This window comes from Gorilla gorilla, chromosome 10, assembly GCF_029281585.2.
Source record: "Gorilla gorilla gorilla isolate KB3781 chromosome 10, NHGRI_mGorGor1-v2.1_pri, whole genome shotgun sequence".
NCBI lineage: Eukaryota > Metazoa > Chordata > Mammalia > Primates > Hominidae > Gorilla > Gorilla gorilla.
The window spans coordinates 105290749-105311813 of NC_073234.2; the positions used below are offsets into that span (position 1 = coordinate 105290749).

At 36.3% G+C, this 21065-nt stretch overlaps 1 pseudogene; it reads right to left on the minus strand.

The window, feature by feature from the left end:
* Window positions 1–580: 580 nt before the first annotated feature.
* Window positions 581–1050, minus strand: LOC109029048 (bromodomain and WD repeat-containing protein 1-like; annotated as a pseudogene).
* Window positions 1051–21065: the final 20015 nt, after the last annotated feature.

A 21065-nucleotide genomic window follows, 5' to 3' on the forward strand; every position in this document is an offset into this window, starting at 1 on the left:
TACACAAAGATTATATCACATACAAACACTTAGTCTAAGTCATATATCACCAAGCTAACAGAAAAAGAATAGCAATTCCAAACATTTCACAAAAAATTAAACTTTGCAAAAAATTAAATTAGTAAAAAAAAGAACCATGCAATTTTACATTTTTGGTGCTTGTTTTCAAGCTGCTACCAAATTTAGAAAATCACTTCCCTTTATAACAAAGGGCTTTCAGAATCTAAATGTCAAATGAAATTCTAGCATTTAGAGTTTATTAGACACATGCAATCACATTCAATGAAATTATGAGTGAGCTACAAAACGGAAAATTAAGAACTCACAATGATACAACCTCAAATACATCTCAGAATAAATTCAACCTTTTTAGTTTAACATCTATATCTTTATCAACTTTTTAATGCAGAAGGACCCATTAAACACTTAGGTAATAAAATTCAGTGTTCTATGCTAAACGCAGAGAATTTTATAGTCCACAGCATGATTTATAGTTACATTATCACCTTTCTTCCACAATGCTTACATTACTTCACATTATAATAATTATTAAGCTATTGATATGAAGCAGAACACTTCTTCAAATTAAGGTACCTTTCGCTGTACGTAGCAAAGACTGCCTTCCTGCAGTAAGAAGTGACTCTTCAAATACTGGGTGGAATTTCTTTATCCAACATATTACCAGTGCGCTGGCAGATTTACAACAGATGATCAGGAACCACATGCTTATTGGACAAGACCAGTTCCTCGTAGCTCCTGTTATGCTCATTGCCCTCCCAGTCCAACCTCTTCGGCAACGACTGGTACTGCTCCAGCTCCTGCACCAGCACCTGGGCCCTTCTCCAACACAGACCCGATGAGAGGTACCGGGCGATGAGGAAGTACAGCTCCAACTCCATGAGAGGCACCGGGCCTCAGGTGGATAAGGCCTCCGCCTTGGCCGGGCGCTGGGCGGGAGGCAGGAGCGAGCGTGCTAGCCAAGCATGTGGGCCGCGCTGAGGCTTGACCGGGCCGGCGTCCCTTCTCCTGAGGCACGCGCGCCGCCGCCATCATGCCGTGCGCGCCGCCCTAATGCTTTTTTTTCATATTAGAATCAACTGGGAAGCTTTTATTTTTCTCCCAGATTTATTGAGATATACTTAACACATATAAAGTGTAAAATTCTATAATTTTTTTTAAAAATCAGTATTTTCTTAAAAATTCAACGTTATGTCCCTGAAACAAGAACGATCTCAGTCATCTTTGACTATGCTCTCTCCTCAGCCCTTCTATCTGCTCATTCTTATCTCCACTATCACGATCATATGACCTCTAATGTTTTTAAATCATCATTGTCCTCATCTACTATTTCATTATCAGTAGTACAGCTTCTATATGAAAGGTAGGACAAGTGCTTGATTCTTTCTCATTAGTTATCATCTTCATTGCCTTTCAGCTGATTTATTCTGGCAGAATTCTGACTTCTCCTACCATTCTTTTGCCCTTCCAATTTATATTACATGTAGCTATCAGATTACTCTTTTCAATGCACAGGTCTGACCAATTGCTATTACCCAATTATGTTCAAAGCGGTCAAGACATTCCTTATAACCAAATGTGACTCTACCTTTCATCTGTATTTCCAAAGTACTTTTAAATTACACTTCTAAAGACAATTTAAATTTTTTGCTGCAATATTTTTTGATATAGATTAGGCTATGTATGATTAGTGGACCATATTTTAGAATTAGAGCCAAAATTCTAGTGGCCACAGACTACAAAACCAGTTAAATACCGCTTCTTATGGAAGTCTTAACAAGGTTTATTTCTTTTTGGGCTTACAGTGGTAATCATTTATGCTTGGTGAGAATGCAATTTGTTAATGAATGGACTCGAGCACTTTAACAGCCTAGATAATCAATTTTTATTCAGATGGTGTTACTTTCCTAGAGTTATTTGCAACACAAACAACAAAACATGTCATAATAAATAAAACAGTACATCATTAAGTTTTTGGTGGAAAAATCAGGTTTTTTCTTATGACAGTAATGCTTGCTATAAAAGTCTAATAATATAGAAATGTGGAAAGTCAAATGTGAAAGTCTCCCTTCACGAATCTCACAGCCGACCATTAATAATTAGATTTGTATCCTTTAACATTTTTTTCTATGTACATACAGGCATTTGAAATAAAGGAGCCCTTTATGTTATTTCTGTTACAGAACCAGGAAGATCCTGATAAAGACACTGTCTGCACTCCACTCAGATGCCCTTTGAGTCTATGCGCTGTTTCTGGGCTCATCCTCCAGCCTCAATGTGTTTGCTGTAAGTCTGTCTGTCCTTGGGCTCCTGGAGGAGTTTTGCAGTGCACAGGGGATGGAAGTACTTGGGAATTGATGTCCCACTAGATCAGTCTGTAGTCAATGACTGGTGCATGAAGAATTCACCTCCAGAGCTCTTCTGGGATTTGGCTGAGGCTGGGACTTTGTGTCAAATTGCACCCTTGTTTGATTTCCTCTTCCCTGTCCTATTGGCCCTCCTCTCTACAAGTTTCTTTGCAGCACTTTCTTCCTATCACCTGCATATAAATCCTTGTCTCAGGGTCTGCTGGTGGGGAACTCAGCACAGGGAAAGTACACAAAGAACTGAACAAAACTGACATACTTAAGGGAGAATTTGTGACTCTGTTTCAATTTGTCTTCAACTAAATGACCTCAGGCCTTAGATAGGGCCATTGAAATTTCCCTATTAGAAATGCAGTTACACATTTAAGACCCTTAAAATTATAAAAAGAGATTTTAAGTAGTGATAATTAAGACTCAACACCAAACATAGTGTATAGTTTTATAACTGTTCTGTTATCTGACTTTTACTAAAGAAACAAATAAAACCACTTCTCATTATCAAGGTCCTCCAACTACTTGCAATGCAGCGGGAGGCAACTTTTATTATAACACAAAGCAGTGGAAAAAAATTATTAAAAAGTGATAGTGTATAATTAGATTCACATGACTTACGTTGTAGACATTTAGAAAAGTGGATAAGAATTCTGTTCTGAAGTTACCAGGAAATGCTTAACTGCAAAGTTGAAACTGAAATTGAGTCCAGAAAGCTGTAGCACCTAGATAATGGAAAGTCAAACATTCTGAATACTTGGTGTGCTTTGGGGAAAGAAGGTGGCATTAGGGGGAATCTTTTGACTAAAGCAAAAGATATGGATCCAGGAATTATGTTCTAATGGGGTTTTATCCGGTTGGATAGGCAAGGTAGGGTCAGATAATGAATGGACCATCTCAAATGTTGGGCTAAGTAATTTGGGCTTGATTAGAAAGGCTGCAGTGAAAAAGCATACATTTTTAAGCAAATGGTGTGTTACTGGAGGTTCTGTAAAGACTTACTTAGCTTTAGTGTCAGAGAATTAATTGTGACAGACAGAGGCTGAAAATGTGTTGGAAACTGCAAGTCTGTACAAGAGTAAAACTCTAGATTTGAGGGAATGGCAATGTAGAAATGAACACTAGCGATCATAACAAGAAAAGATGGTACTGATTATTAGGGAAGGAGTAGAGAAAAGACTCTAAGATAGGTCTAAGGTTTAAACTTGAGTGACTTGGAAAATGTAATGGAAAACAATGAAGCTGAACTTAAAGCAAGAAAAGTTTATTCAGGTGGGAATGTGCCTCAGTTTTATTTTTGGACACTTAGAATTAAAGCAGGATGTTCTGGGGAAATGTCCTGGAAATATGGAACAAGCCTGACTGAAAAATTAGTGTTGGAGATACAAAGTTTGGATTGGTAGACATGAGAACTTAAGCAATGGAAATAGATGCATTCTTAAGAATGGAAATATAGACAGAAAATAACTGAAAATGGGAAATTAAGACCACTAGAGTTATGTTTAAAGATTTCATTACATCTGAATGGAAATTGGAGGATATATGCTAGTTTACCCAAAAGACAGCCTGTTTTGTTAATTTAACACTATACCAAACTAGGAAAGATAACCTCTTTCTCCGTGGATCCTCCATTGAGCTTTGGCTCTTTAGAATTCCCTCATTCCTTCTTTGGGAAAGTGGAATGGGAAAGTCAAGGGTGCGAGGGGAGAATAGGTGACATCTCCTGGATTTTCTCCTCCTATTCCACCCCATCGCCACACTCTATTTTCTACATACTTAGATTTGGGGTAAATTCTCATTGTATTTCTATGTCAAGACCTGAGTCCCTCTGGATGGGGTAGTATATTATGTCAGTGGACAGTTAAACTCATCATCTTTTTTATTTCTTTTTGTTTTTTTTTTTTAATCTGATGACTGAAGACAGCATCCCTCTTTCTGTTTCAAAAGACCTAGTAAAGAGTAATGAGAAAAATTTGAGAGGGCCCAGGGGATGCATATCTATAGATATTTCACACCACACGCAGGCAGCTTATTGTCTTTAGTTCCAGTAAAAATAGACCATTGGGAACAAATTCAAAATCTGTGGAATCTGGTGTTAATGTGAAGCGACTCTTGCTCTTGCAAAGAAATATGCTTTAGAACTCTTCTCTAGAACTCAGATGTTTTATGAATGGTGATGAGGATAATGAAGCTAATAATTATAAATAATAATCCTATGTGTTAGAAATTGTCTCCTTGATGATACAATTGTTCCTCTACTCTTCTCCCACATTTTAATTAGAACATGCCACTGCTTTAAATTGGGAAGAGGCAGTAGTCTGATAAGACAACACATATTAGCACTGTCCCCACTTCATACCCTATTGGTTGCAGCCACCATGCCACTGGCCTTCTTCAGTTTCAAACTAGATTAATTTTCAAGAGGAAGATTTCCTAGGTAACTCTTCAATCCAGAAATAAACTGGCAACTGATAAAATTCTTGTTGTAACTTCCATTGCAATTTCAGCATAACTCTGCAGAAAAGGTTGTGTCACTTGAGAGAATACAGTGACCCACAGGGAAATTTCAAAAATTTAGACCACTCTGATATAACAAAGCCTTTTCAACCCTGCAATCAATGGCCGTTTAAAAAGAACAAGTACACAATTTAGATTGTCACTCAAGGACTGAAATACTAAGGAGATGATTTTAGATCTGTAATGTCTTCGTATAAGTTATATAATAATAACTTAAAAAAGAGTAAGCAGGGTGTACTTTTTTATTTCTCTTGGGGAAGAACGTAGTGAATCAGTAATTACAGTTATTGGTATAGAAAAAGTTTAGCATATAGAGTAATATTTACATTTGTCTCTTTCATTCAAATATCCTCTATTGACAAAGACATTTTTGGTTGTGAAGGGGAAGGGAGAGTTTGGGGGAAGCAGAAAGAGCTTGAGATTACTGTCAGTTCTGAACTCAAATTCCCACTTGGCCACTTTCTGGCTTTGTGGCCTTGAATAAAATATTTACTCCGATTTTTCTTCCTTTTATTTCTTGGTCTGTAAAATGAGGACCAATAATGATTGCTTAACAAGGTTTATGCAGATTAACTAAATGTACTTGGCACATAATAGATGCCTAGTAAAAAGAGAATATCCCTTTACTTGCAGTTGTGAAAGTTCGTATGACATAATTATATGACTTCTTCTTTTAATAATTCCCCATTTCAAAATCTCAGCTAGTGAAAACATCCAAGGATAAAAGAGCTAAGGAATCAACATTTGTTTATTTTATAGCTGTAATATCACACAACAAATATGCAGTGATTTTTGGTGCGTGATCTTCAAAAAAAAATGAAAAACTGTGAACTAGTAAAAAGTCTCACTATATCTGCTACTTATTTTTAAGCTGGGTTTTGAGTTATCTAAGCTACTATAGAAAATGTTCTGAAATTGAGGATTTTTGTAAGAGCCACACAAACTCCTTTTGTAGTTTAAGTGGGTCCTCCCAGTTTTCATTGTAAGATTGAAACTCAGGTGCTGAGGCTGCCTGGTACTTTACCTATACCTAACCTATATTATTATTGTTCTGTTGGGAGAGTGATTTAGAAATACAAAATATAGTAGAAAAAGCATTGGTTTCTAGACAAGGCATCCAAATGCATTTCTTGCTTTGTTACTAACTAAATTATGTAATTGATCTTTACTTCTTTGGGCCTAAATTCCTTGTTGGTTCTATATCAGCAGTTCTCAGATGCTGGTCTCAGGACTTGGACTTCATTAGAATTACCAGGGATATATCTTTAAAATCACATTTCCGAACCTACCTTCCACCTTCTGAATCGCTAGGAATGGGGTCAGGAATCTAGGGTTAACAAGCTCTGTAGGTGCTTCTGAGTACTAACTGGGTTTAGAAACCAGTGAAGAAGTCTTTCCAAATCTTCCTTGCCTGCAGATTTGAAGTCTCTTTCAGATTTTTTACTTTCAACTAGGCTTTTAAGTACTATGGAGGTGGTTGCTCTCCCAGCCTTCAAGTGACAATCTGGGCTATAGGAGAAGCTTAATAAAAAACAATTTTGTGAATCAAGTAATTTGATTTCCTTGTTGGCACTGAATTCTCTCCTTGGGTAGCCTCCAACTTTCTCAGATATCAATTCTTTCTCAGTTCTTAAGAGAAACAAATTAGCTTTAAAGAATTGTTGCTTGAAGTTTTCCCAAATACATAAGTATTAAAAGTGTATGGCAGTATTCATAACCGATTGTATTACTCCTAATGATATCGTGCCTTGACTTGATTTAGCCATTGTTCCGATTACATATACCTGTTAAAAATTGCTTTTCAATTGCCTTTGGTTGGAAATGATGTGTTTAATTGATTTTGGGAACAGATTCTATCCTATTAATCTTTGACATGCTATGGTATTAAGTTTTTTAAGCTCTCAAAAGGATAGCTTAAAAAATAAGCTCTTATTGTAGAATATTTAGGGAGCATAAAAAATTATAAGGAGAAGGCTGGGGCGGTGGCTCAGGCCTGTAATCCCAGCACTTTGGGAGGCTGAGGTGGGTAGATCACGAGGTCAGGAGGTCAAGACCAGCCTGGCCAACATGGTGAAACCCCATCTCTACTAAAAACTACAAAAATTACCTGGGCACGGTGGCAGGTGCCTGTAATCCCAGCTACTCGGTAGGCTGAGGCAGGAGAATTGCTTGAACCCAGGTGGCAAGGTTGCAGTGAGCCGAGATCACGCCACTGCACTCCAGCCTGGGTGACAGAGTGAGACTCCGTTTCAAAAAAAAAAAAAAAAAAAAATTACAAGGAGAAAAATGGAAATTACCCATAATCTCATTACTCAGAAACAACATTCAATATTTCAGCACATTTTTTCTAGTTATACATGCATACAAAAAATAAATATTTGGGATATTTTCCAAATATGTAATTTTAATTCTTCTTTTTCCACTTAACATTTTATATTGAACATTTTCATATGTTATTTTTCTTAAAAACAAACAGTTTTAAAGGTTATATACTATTTCTATAATATGAATAGACCATAATTCATGCAATCACCTTCTCATTTTTATATGTAGATGGTTTTTAACTTACTGCTTTTATAATAATGCTATAATGAACATTTCCAGAAATGATTCTTATCTGCATTTCTTACTATTTCCTTGACATTTTCTCCTAAACAAGAATTACTGAAACAATCTGAATTTTTAAAGGTTCTTAATATGTATTACAAACTACTTTTCAGAAAATTAAAAAAAATCAATAACAGGACTGAATGAGTCCATTTTTCATAAGACTATTTTTAATAGTTATTGTCATTGAAAACAATCTTTGCTAATTGAAATTCTTGGTGTTCATAACTTGCTTTTCTTTAAACATTAGTGAAGTTGAAGAGTTTTCTTACTTGAGTCAATTATATGTCTTATACTGTAAATTGTCTTATAGTCTTGTTCCATCTTTTCCTATTAGATGGTTAAAGCTTTTATGTATTAATTATATATATATATACATATACATATAATTTTTTTTCAGAGTCTCACTCTGTTGCCCAGGCTGGAGTGCAGTGGTCTGATCTTGGCTCACTGCAACCTCCGCCTCCGGGGTTCAAGCGATTCTCCTGCCTCAGCCTCCTGAGTAGTTGGGATTACAGGTGCCTGCCACCATGCCTGGCTAATTTTTGTATTTTAAGTAGAGACAGGGTTTCACCATGTTGGCCAGGCTGGTCTCAAACTCCTGACCTCAGGTGATCTGCCCACCTCAACCTCCCAAAGTGCTGGGATTACAGGCGTGAGCCACCATGCCTGGTCTGTATCGTCTTTTAATGTGATATGGTTGGCAAATATTTTCTAGTTGGCTACTAGATTTTTAATTTATTTGTGATGATGACAATATTTAATGGTATTAGGAATATTATGTTATTATACTATAGTCTACTACACATGAAGACTTATCTATGGTAAAAAGAGGTGGAAAATCCAGATAGTACAGATCTTTAGTACATTTTAAATTTGTTTACGTGATTCACATGGCTTGACTTTTGACAAACATATGCTTCCTAGAGCTAAAAGAGTCCTCATAGATTGTTTCACATCCTCTTTCCTGGTAAGCAGGTCACCATGAAGTAAGAGCATGTCTTATCTTTGCATGTCAAGCATTATTTTGTGTTTCACTTTTATGGGAGAAGAAAAAGAGACATTATGTCATTCTTCTGATTGTGAATTTAATTAAAATCCTGATTCCTGGATGGTATCGTGGGCCTATTGAATGAGAATCTCTGGAGCTAGAACGTGAAATCTGCATTTTAACAAATGAGTCTGGTGATTTTTAGCATTCTAACATTGGAGAACTACTGGTGCTGGAGAGTTCAGATGACCAATGGTGAATTTTATCTCACATTACTAGCTTCTTCAGTTTTCTTCCCCTCAGTGCTCAGGTACTCAGTTTGCATAATATTAGATTGTACTCTTTATATATTGGTTCAGAAAGGTTTTTAAGTGTGTGCTGTGAATCTGAAGCTAGATGGAAACTCACTCAAAGCAGGAATTGTAACACCCAGTTTTTGTTTTTTTAATCTCCTTAGACAACTTTGCATAGTGCAACAAAGTTATTGACTCATAGAGATTCAAAGTACCAAAGAAAATGAAATACTTAATATTTTAAAAATATAAGCCTATTTTCTGTATGAGAAAATGGAGGTAGAGTTTTAAAGTCTTTCAAAGTTCGTCAGGTTTCATGGTTTTTGATTTATTATTTTTTGAGGTTTTGAATGATGAACCTTGACTGATACTACTCCAGTGATATTTTTAAAAGTATTTTTATAAGATGTTTTAGAGGTGTCTCTTTTGTAGGAAAGAGACATGAGATAGTAAATTAGAATTTTTATTTAATTTAATCCAAGAATTTAAGAACAGTACCTCTTCACAGAGAATCAAAAAATAGCTTGATTTAATCTGCAGTGTGCCTATCTCTGTGCTTAAAACTGTGGATCTATTTCAATGGAATGGAACATGATCCTTGTCCTTGAAGAACTTACTGTATTTTACTTGCACTTAATTTTTGGCATTGTTTTACATGTTACTTCATATAATCTTACTCTCTATAATTATATTTCTGGAATATTTGCATTGCTCTCATCTGCTTTAATAATGCTATTGCTGATTTATATTCATATATAATATCATGTTCTTTTCAAAGCCTATTTATGTATATGATTCTAGGAGAGCCTCAAGAACTTAGTATAATATTAATAGAATTTTTTGAGTGTTTGATTCATGTGTGACTCTGAGCTTCACATGAATCCCATCACCGAATTATCACAACAATTCTATAAAGTAGGCTGTGTTATTATCATCTCCTATTTACCAGGTGTGAAAACAGAGCTGAACAAAGTTATTTTAAGAGCTGCAGTCTGACTCAACAGCATACAGTTTACCTTAAGAGCCCCTAGTCTAAACCATTAAACACACTGCCTCCTCAGCAGCATAGGTAGTTGTAAAAACAATTGGACAGATAGTCAAATTCTTGTCTACTTATATTGCTCAGACAGAAGGGGGCATATTTGCTGAACTTGCTCTGCAGTACTCAGTAGAATATTTTCTGTAGGTTAATATAATCCTTGGATGATAGTCAAATGGTGATCAGAACCCCCACCCCTGCCCTTGATCTCTCCGAAGCCAGGCAATATATTTTTATTCAGTTACTATTTTTAACCTGAAGTCACCAAATAGCATACCTACTAAATGTATAAAGCAAAAACTATAAAGCAAAAAAAGAGAGATTCCAATATACATATTCAAAATCAGATCACATAGAGAAAACAAAAGTAATGACACAGAAGAAATAAATGTTATAATCAATAACATTGACTAATAGCCAAATACAGAATTTTTCATCCTTCAAATAGATAATATTATTTTTTAAATATCTCTGGAATATTCACAAAAATTGATCATGTTCATAGCCAAACAAAAACAAACACAAAAAAACTTAAAACCAAAAGTGGAGATTTTACAGTCCATGTTCTCAAATAGCTATGTAACTCAAAACTTATGAAACGTAGTAAAAGTTCGGAGACATTGTACTTAGATGCAATTTATAGCTTTAAGTGGCACCATTATTAAGAGATGGCTAAAAATAGGGTTTTTTGTACTCATCCTAAGAAATTTAAGGACCCATGAAGCCGGGCTTGGTGGCTCACGCCTGTAATCTCAGCACTCTGGAAGGCCTAGGCGGGTGGATCACCTGAAGTCAGGAGTTCGAGACCAGCCTGTCCAACATGGTGAAACCCCGTCTCTACCAAAAAAATACAAAAATTAGCCGGGCATGGTGGCACACGCCTGTAATCCCAGCTACTCGGGAGGCTGAGACAGGAGAATCCCTTGAACCTGGGAGGCAGAGCTTGCAGTGAACCAAGATTGTGCCACTGTACTCCAGCCTGGGCAACAGAGTGAGACTCTGTCTAAAAAAAAAAAAAAAAAAAAAAAAAAGAAATGTAAGGACCCATAATATAAATCGGAATGTATTAATAAGATAAAATCAAAAACTTATGAACAAGAAAATAAATGGAAAATCTAGAAAGACTAAATAAACCTGGAACTTGGTTATTTGATAAGGCTGTAAAATAGATAAATCTCTCATAAGCCTGGTTAAAGGAAAAACAAAAAAGATGCAAAATAAATAATAAAATATTAGAAAAAAGAGAAAAATGACAGTAATATGTGGAAGACAGTAAAAGACATGAGAAAATCTTCATGAAACTCGATTGTAACATGATTGATAACTTAGAGAAAATGAATATTATAATAAATGTAATTCACTAAAATTGATCTAAAAGAACAACTTTCGTATGCTAAATGCTATATAAAATACTGAAAAATGAATAAAAATAAACCATTAAAGAAATTAATAGGACCCGATGTCTTTGTGGCTGAGTTTGATCAAATCCTTAGAGATCATGTAAGCTAAGTATTTAAACCTCATAAAAAGCCAGCATAATCTTAATGCTTAGTAAGGGTAGTGCAGATAAAGCACTACAGTCCAACTTCCTGTGAACATAGTGGCAAAAATTCAAATTCAAATATAAAGAAATGGAACTCAGCATTGTATCAAAAAAATGGAAACTATAATACACTATCACTAAGTAGGATTAATTCCAGGAATGCAAGAATGGTTGAAAATCAAGAAAATTATTAGCATGATTTTATATGTTGCAAGAGAAAAATCATGTTTTATCAATAAAGACAAGATTCTTAGAAGGAATTTGTTAAAAATTTTCAGGCATTCCTAATAAAAACTATGTAAAATAGGAAAAAGGAAAAAATGCCTTATCTATGATTAAAACCTACCAAAAACCAACAGCAAACAATTAAAATTGTTTGTGCTAACTATTCACTAATATAAAAAGAAGAAAGCAATATTTACCTTCAATAAGAAAGTAAAATAATTGGTATAAATTTGGAAAAGAGATAAAATGACATCGTATTGCAGATAATATACTTCTGTACTTAGAAAACCTAAAAAAAATTCCACTATTATGAATTAGAAGAAGAAAATTTGGTAAGTTGACTGGGTATATAATATTTCAAAGAACCTAAGATATTATGTATTTTAAGATATCTGTTACTTTATGAACCACCAAGAAGGAAAAAACAATGTCAGAATTAAGAGGTCATTATTATAGAATATGTCCCATTTTCAAAGATGTAAAAATGTGTGTTTCAGAATTGATGATAAAAGATAGATATTTAAAAAGCAATAGTTTTGTGTGTGTGTGTTGGGGGGGTGGCAATAACCACTTACTTGCTAAAAAAAAAAAGCTATGTAATAGTTAGGATTAAATTCATCAAGAAATATATAGGACCTACATGAAAAAAACTCATACATTTTCATGTAAATATATAAAACTCCCTAACCAAATAGATCAAGATGCCATATTTTAGATGAGAACAGTTAAAATTGTAAAAACATCCATGTTCTCAAAATTAATATACAAATTCAACACAATGCTGGAGTGTACTTAGGGGGAAAATTTGACAAGATGATTTAAAAAATCATATTGAAGAATAAATATTCAGTATTACCAATAAAATTTAAAAAACAAGAATAGTGAGGAGAGATTAAGCATAATAGATAATAAACCATTCTGTAAAACTACCATAAACCAAATGGGGAGGCAATTGGCATGGAAATTGACAAACTGATTAGGAGCAGAAAAAAAGACATCGTATTTTAAAATTCAATGGGAAAAGATTGTTTGTTCATATATGGTGCTGGTAAAAACTGGCTTTCTACCTGAAAAAAATAAAATAAAATTAGGCCCTTACCTTTGGCCTTGTCAATTCTGGATAGATTAAATCACTACTTATAAAAAATAGAATAAGAAAATTCAGGGGGCTATATGTAAAAATCAACAGTTGAGAAAACATTTGCAACACAAATGACAAAGTGCTATTACCTATAATATACAATGAGAGCTTGCAAATTGATAACAATAAGACAAGCATACTACAGAAAAAGGAATGAAAAATTTGAATAGTTAATTCATAGAGAAGTAAGCCCAGATGAACAATAAACAAGTAAAAAGCTGTTCAAATTTTTTACTAGTTAGGAAAATACAGATGAAAGGGAAAATGAAATCATTCTTTTTACACATCAGTTTGAAAAATTTTAAAGGAAGATTTATACCAACTATAGGTGGACATTTGTGAAAGAGAATATTCACATGCATGGTTCGAAGAATGTACTTTTTGAGAAACAACCTGGCGATTTATTTTTTTAAAAATATACACATCATTTGACTCAGCAGTTCTATTCCTATGATTCTGGACTATAGAAATAAAAGTGCTAATAATATAAAGGATGTTTATTTCATCTCTGTTTCTAGCAGCACAACACTGGAAAGGTGAATGACCACTAATAGAAGAATGGGTGAATAAACTGTGCTATATTTGTAACATAGAGCATTATAAGTCTACTAAAAAGAATAAGTTAGACCTGTATCATCTAACTTGAGCGGATATTCTGTATTGTTAAGTGAAAAAAAGCAAGATGTAATTCTTGCATATAATGTTATTTTGGTAAAACAAATAATGACAATGATCCCTTTACCCCTGCATGTGTCTATGAGTATGGAAAAATGTGAAACTATATGTTTAACATTTGTTATCTAGATGAGAGGTGAAAAGGGGGAGAAGGAAAAGACAGGGAGAAGAAGGAAAAAAAAGCAATATATAAAGAGTCATCTTTGAGCAAGAACATGAGAAAAAAAGAAAAACAACAATAGCAAAGAAACAAAAACTTCTAAGAGTTTGGAATTAAATTCCCTGAGTGGAGAAGATACCATTATAGGGTTGGAATAGACCTAGAGTCACACACACAGAAGAGAATTTAGGAAACTACCAGAACTTCCATTTAGCTATGTTACTTAAGAGTTAAATCTAATTTCCATAGCAGAAATTGGGACTAATTTTAGAACCCACACTGTAATCTTTACTTTCAATTTTATGTATTTGGGTAATGTTTTGGAGGTCTCGAATAATTAATATTAAAAAGTAATAATTTTTTAATTTACCTGTAAATCCAAAGTCTGTATTTATCTGGTAAGATTAAATAAATGATAGGAAGAACATTTTTCTCTCACCATTTTAATATTTACATCATGGTGTATCATATTTATTTTGTAAATTCCTGGCGTTCTTCAGAAATGAGAATGAATATAATTTGCTACTGTTTTTCACCATGTGCCTTACACATAGTAGGAATTAAATAAATAATCTGTTGAACAGGATTGAATTCCACTTTTTTTTTCAAGAGTGCTTTCCAGCTGAGATAAATCACCAAAGGCTGACCAACAAGAATTCCTAATACTAGAGGACCTAACATTCCTTCTGAAGCAGGAGATAGACTTTTATTTCAGCGCCAAAAGGATCTACAAAACGCAGCCCATCGAGTCATAATGAATAACAATTTCACCTTCACTCAAGTATGTGCTTGAACAGTAACAGGTGATTAAACCTATCACAGTATTACCTTGCAGACTGGAGGCACGCACCACATTCTCGTGGTTTCTAAGGCAACTGATTAAGGAATCTAAGAACTGAGGCCCCATTTAGGCTGATGCCCTTGGAAAGGTAGAATTTCTTTTCCAGTAGGCTGTACTGGAACACAAGGCTTATTTGTTTTAATGTTTTCCATTTCTCTGAATTTCACAACACAAGGTGCTCAGATACCTTTTGGTAGAGCCTACTGGAAAATGTTACCAGTATAAAAATAAAGAGCTTGGTTTTGCCAATCCAAAAAACACTTGGTGTGATTACTGGTAAATAGGAGGCAACTCAATGAGGACTCTGTTTTCCTTTTAGCCTCACTTTTTATTTACTTCTTTGCAACACAAACTGTAAACGGTAACATTGATGATGTTCGGCCAACACCTCAGTGAAGGACTCTCTTTAATAAAACCTGTGGTGTTGGATGGGTCCAATACAGACAGGCTTTTCATGCAGTTCTGCTGTTCAGGCTTGACACCCACTGTGATGAACTGCCGTTGAGATAAATTCAGTGGTTCTCTGGAATAAGCTCTTTAGGGTTACAAAATGGCCTCCAGAGAGAGTCAGGGCTTGCTTCCAATGGGAAGTTAAGTGGATTTTTTTTTTTCTTTTAAGCAGCTAGTCTGATCTCCAACCAGCAGGTTGTTCACATACTTCTATAGTACTCCCAGCCTTGGCTGCAGCCTTGCTTTCTCTTTATGGACTCATTACCCAAATCTCTGAAATGAAGTGATTTTTTTTTTCATTAACTCACTGAGGCATAACACGAGCATTTCACTACCACATAAAAGTTACTACCTTTGTTCTTTTCTCCGGCAGAAGGAATATTAAATCTTAGCTATCAGCTATGAAACATAATGCCTGCTGTTTTTTCATGCAAGAAAAATGTTGATCAGATTCCCACACATTTTTGGGGCAATGGTGGTTGTTATTATGACTCTCAAGGTCCTGAGATAACTTGAAAGTGGCAATACATTCACACATCTTATGCAATGACTTTATCATGCAAGGCTCACACTAGAATGTAAACTCTGAAGTTTTACCTGTTTGACTCACTAATACATTCTTGTGTCTTCTACAGTACTTAGGAAGTACTATAGAAGGCAGGGCCCTGATAACTGTTTATTGAATGAACGAATGAATGAATGAATGGTCCTGTTCTGGGCCATGGTGAGGTTAGCATGGCATGCCAACTGGGAGTGATGAGGACTTGGAACTATGCCACCTACCAAAGCAGAAATTTTAGGACAAGGCCTGGCTTCAATGCTCTGGGGAAATGTCCATTTCAACAGGGAGAACACATGATTTAGTTGTATAGATGGATACAAAAAGTGATAGTAATGACAATAAGTTGCTATATACTTTTTGCACAGTAGGATTAATCTGCACAAAATCTTACAAACTAGATGGTAGTATCTCCATTTTGCAATGTGACAAATGAGTCCCTGGAGGTTTAATTAGTTTCCTAATATCACATAAGTAGTAAATGGTACAGTTGAGATGAAAAATACTGGCTGCTTTTAAAGTTCATGCTCTTTTCATAAATGTGTGTGGATAATAGGCATTGGATGCGGGCACATAATAGGAGGAGGCAGGGGAGCCCAGTGACCAGTTATCCTCAGAGTATGTAAGTCAGAGGCCAGGGAGTTCAGGAATCTAGGTAGGCCCATAATCTAATCCTTCAAGACATGGGGAATCTTTTGAGCAGGTAGCAGGGAACCAGTTACTGGACTGGAAATTTTGGTGAAGAGGCAGGAGGATCTGGTAAGAGGAAGGAAGGACCCTCATCTTAGAAGAATTGGGAAACTGGACAGGCCACAAGGATAGTGTCTCTGGTGCAGGGATATATGTTTTCTACTATTGAGTAACAAATTACTACAAATTTAGCAGCTTGAAAAACACCCACAGTTCTGGAGGTCAGAAGTCCATGCAGGGTCTGCTGAGTCCTCTACCTAGGATCTCACAAAGCCTAAAAGTATTGATTAGGCTGGGCTCTTAGTGGGAGCTCTGGGGAAGAGTGTACTTCCAGGCTTATTCAGCTTGTTGGTGGGATCCAGGTCTTGTGCTTGTATGACTGCGGTTCCTATTTTCTTGCTGGTTATTATCTGGGGACCACCCTCAGCTCCTTGAGTCTGTGTTCAGGTCCTGCTCTGTGGTTCCCTCTACTCAGCAATGGGAAAATGCAAACCTCCTTTGCATCAAATTCTTCTCACACTTTGAATCTGTCTGGATTCCTCTTCTACTACTGGTTAGATTAAAAGGGCTCATGTGATTAGAATAGGTTCACTTGAAGAATCTCCCTATTTCAAAGTAACTGATTAGTACCCATTAATTGTATTTCAAAATCACATTTTTTTTTCGTGTAAAGTAACACAATCAGAAGCATGATACATCATCATCTTCACAGTCCTGGGGAGTAGGGACTGTGGCCTCTGGGGTGGGGACATATTAAAATTCAGCCTAGCAGGCAAGGCAACCATCAGGATTTGAGAAAAGGCAAAAATGGGGATTCTGAGTTCCAGTGTGTTGAACTGTTTAAACTTCTTTTGCTTTAGGTCAATTAGATCAAACTGTGGATATAGGATGCCTGCAGCTAAATCACTACTCTTGACCCAGCGTGAGCCTTGGCTCACTGGCAGGGTGACTTAGGAGAGTGAGGAGAAAGCTGCCCAAGCTTTTACGCATGTGGAACACATTCACTTCTGACATCCTTTACGAATGGTATGAGAGATGTTTGACTACTTCCTGACATTGAGAATTTTGTGACTGGAAGGGAGGTGTATGATAATGATGAGGAAGTCTAGTCATTTCTGGCCTTCTCTAAAACCTGTACTTGTTCATGGAAAAAAAAAATATGTGTTTTTGCCCAAAGGTCTATTCGCCTGTTCCCAGTTGTCATTTTAGTGTTAGGGAGTAGGCAGGGGACTCTTGCCTGCAGAGTGACTTCACAACAGCCCTCACCTAACCATCAGCTCCACAACTAGACATCCTGACACTGTGGAATGGTAATTTATGAGGCCTTTGCTATTTTTATTTCTTTATGTGGCAGGGAAGAAAACTCTATTTTTTTTTCAGAATAAATTCCCTCCCTTTAGGCAGAGAACTTTTGCCAAAAGCAACAACTAAAAATAAAATCTTCCTTTCATGTCTATATTTCTGGGCTTCCTCACTTAATCAGAAGATTCTACAGGGACAGGGAAGTAAATGATAATCCTAGAATATTTTAGAATCATTGAGTTCCCCAGCTGGTTCAGAAACTGCATCAAATTAAGTGCCTAGCTTACCTATTTGTAATATAAGGCTTAAAAAGCAGTCTGAATGAGACAATTTAGTATTCTTGACAATATTAAATGTCAGCATCAACTGTTGGGAAAAATTCAGATTTCTTTCCTCCCATCTTCAAAACATGCTTTTTTTTTTTTTTTTTTTTGGTTTCTCTTGAGAAGACTTAAGCTCTGCATTTTTACTCATAATCAAATAGGATAGATTTGGCTAGCCGGTTCCTCAGAATAACTGCTAGACTCTTCAAACAAGCAGCTGTCCCCAATTAACCTGTAAGGCATGTCAGATGCAAGGCCTGGTTCTCCAGGCAGACAGGCAACTAATGGGGCAGTTCTTCACACACTCCATTTGCATTTCTGGCAGTCAAAATATACGTTGCTTTTCTCTTGGCTCTTTTATTTAATTTCCACCGGTGAACTAATGAGGATTAAAAAAAAAACTTTCCTTGTTTTTATTTTTCAAAACCGTATTGATAAGAAACAAGCAACAATGCCCACATTGAGAGTAATGCTTTTTGCTATTTTAATATTTTATCTTTAGAGGAACACTGCAAGGCAGTATCTTAGAAAGGCATTCCTAGCACAATTTCTTCTATGAGGCCTTGGTAGTCCCAAACAAATGCGACTTTGTAATGAACTTTTAGGCACCAAATTGTCCCATAGGGTATATGAAGCTTATAGCTTTCTAAATACAAAGCTAACAGATGAGATGAGTATAATTCAGCACTTTAATGTGTAGATACCAGTGGTACAATTATCGTATTTGAAATAGGTGGGTGTTACAGCTTTTAATTCTGTGTTTAGTTTTATTTTGCTTTTAATAGATTAGAGAGTTACTTTGTCCCTGACAGCCCATGTTTGGAATGCTTGGCCACCTTCGTTGTGGTCAGTGAATGAGGTGCCTGCCAACTGTCCCCTCCAGGTGTCAGGACTGTACTCTGGGAAGGCTCGATGTGTCTTTCTCTGGGCATCAGAAGGATGTGTCCCCAAGCTGCACCACTGCGGATGGAAGTGGACAAGAGGGACTTGGTTTTGTTGAGGATCTGGAAGACATCACTGACTTAGTTTCCTGGGGCTGCCGTAACAAAGTGCCACGAGCTGGGTGACTTGAAACAACAGAATCTCACTGTCTCACAGTTCTGGAGGCTAGCAATCTGAAATCAGGATGTCAGCAGGGCCACGCTCCCTCTGAGAGCCTGGTTAGCACCCATCCCTGGCTCTCCTAGCTTCTGGTGGTGGTTGCCAATCCTCAGTGTCCCTTGGCTTGCGGCTGCTGCATTCTTGTCCCTCTGTGGATGTCTTCACCTGCCTTCCTCCTCTCTCTCTGTGTGTCCAAATTTCCCTCTTCTTTCAAGGACACAGTCATATTGGGCTATGACCCACCCTAAAGACCTCATCTTAATTTGATTAAAGCTGTGAAGAGCCTATTTCCGATAAAGGTCACATTCACAGATTCTAGGAGTAAGGACTTCAACATATCTTTTGTGGTAGGACAGAAACCAACCTAAAACACACCTGTCTCCCACTTTGCTGTACAATGAACTGAGCCTGGAATGGGAAGAAAATGTAACACAAACTCTCTTTGAATAGGGATCACTTTCTCCCCCACAGGGTCTCTGTAGGACAGCAGGCCAAAATTTACATGTTTTACTTTTTTTTTTTTTTCTTAATGAACCAGTGTCTCTATTGTAAAGGCTCACCCACTAAGAGGAAAAAGAACTTCCTTCAATTCCAGTTCCAGAAAGGGAAAAACAGTCTTTAGGGGATTAATGTGAGTGTCTCTATTTTATAGGTGAGAAAACTGAGGCATGGGCAGCTTTAAACACATTGAACACACCTATGTTTCAGACATGGTAGGTGTTTCTATTTATGTATTTAAGGAGTTAGGTAGTAGTCATATGACTTTCCCTTGCTTGTGTATCTAGAAGAGAGAAGGCAGCAGGTCTTCAAATGTCTCATCTGGAAGTTTGGGCATATGCATTGTTATTTCTGAGCATGTGATAAGGAATATACTTTCGAGGATGTAATCTCTGTTATACCCTTCTGAGTTTACCTCTCCAACCTGTACTAAAGTTTTTTCTTTCTAAAAAGCTCTACTGCCTGGGCACAGTGGCTCACACTTGTAATCCCAGCACTTTGGGAGGCCGAGGTGGGTGGATCACCTGAGGTCAGGAGTTCGAGACCAGCCTGGCCAACATGGCAAAACCCTATCTCTACTGAAAAAAAAAAAAAATAGCTGGGCAACCCTGGGTGACAGAGTGAGACTCCATCTCAAAAAAAAAAAAAAAAAAAAAGGCTCTATTTTACAGTAAAATAAATATTCCTTATTTATGAAGACTATGTACATGTTATTCTCAACTGAGCCACTTAGTAGACTGTGATTTTATTTTCTTTTTTGAACAACTTTAGTTTTGTTGGACTTAATTTGCTAAAGTTTTCATTTGCTCAGTTTTTCTGTGTACCTACCACATAGTGACCTTCCAACTCTGGTTATCTCTTTTCAGTATCTTCTAACACACTAGTAAGCTTATGTCTTATTATTATTATTATTTTGTAATAGAAGCATCCCCCCTGGAGCCCTCCTTTCTCTTGTTTAAAATGTAAACTCATTGTTCTCCAGACCTGCTCTGCAGCTAGCATCCTGAGACAACTCCTCATCGTCACCCTGGGTGTTCCTTTATTTTCTTTCCTGTGCTGGATTCTCTGCTTTCCATGTTTTGCTCCCTCATTTTGGTCAAGAACATTCTCCAGGCCCTTTTTCAGGCATATTGGAGGTAAAAAGATGATCGTTTACATATCTGATAGTTTAGAAAATTTTTGTTTGGGCTTTTTAGGCAAACAAAATAAAAGCCATTTTAAGGCATATTTATACCAGTTGGCTATATCTGGAGGTTTGGATATCTCCATGCATAGTGTCTACCCATTACCTGGCTACAGAGTGCTTAGTAAATATTTGTCAATATGAGAACCAATATCTAAACAGTTCATTGATGGAAATCCAACTTGTTCCTCATCAACTCAATTCCTTGAAAGTCAAACTCCGGACTTTGGCTCATTGGCAACTAGTACTTTTTCAAAATTATCTGAGGTCAGAGGGTTTAATGAGGAAGTCTTTATAGGTATTGCAATTCCTTCTCCTGATAAGCCTCACTACACCTGCCACACCTTGCTCTGATCTCATCTACATTCTATCTTAAGGGTGGGGAGAAGTAGGCACTGATTAATATTGGTAATACTTAGTCAACATGTTATTAATAAGTGGTTAGTTCCTAAGTGTTCATTAAGTACCCACTCTGTTTCCAGCCTTATCCCAGGCAGTATAATAGATAAAGAGGCAAGTAAAAGAATTTGGACCCTTCCTTGATAGAATTTA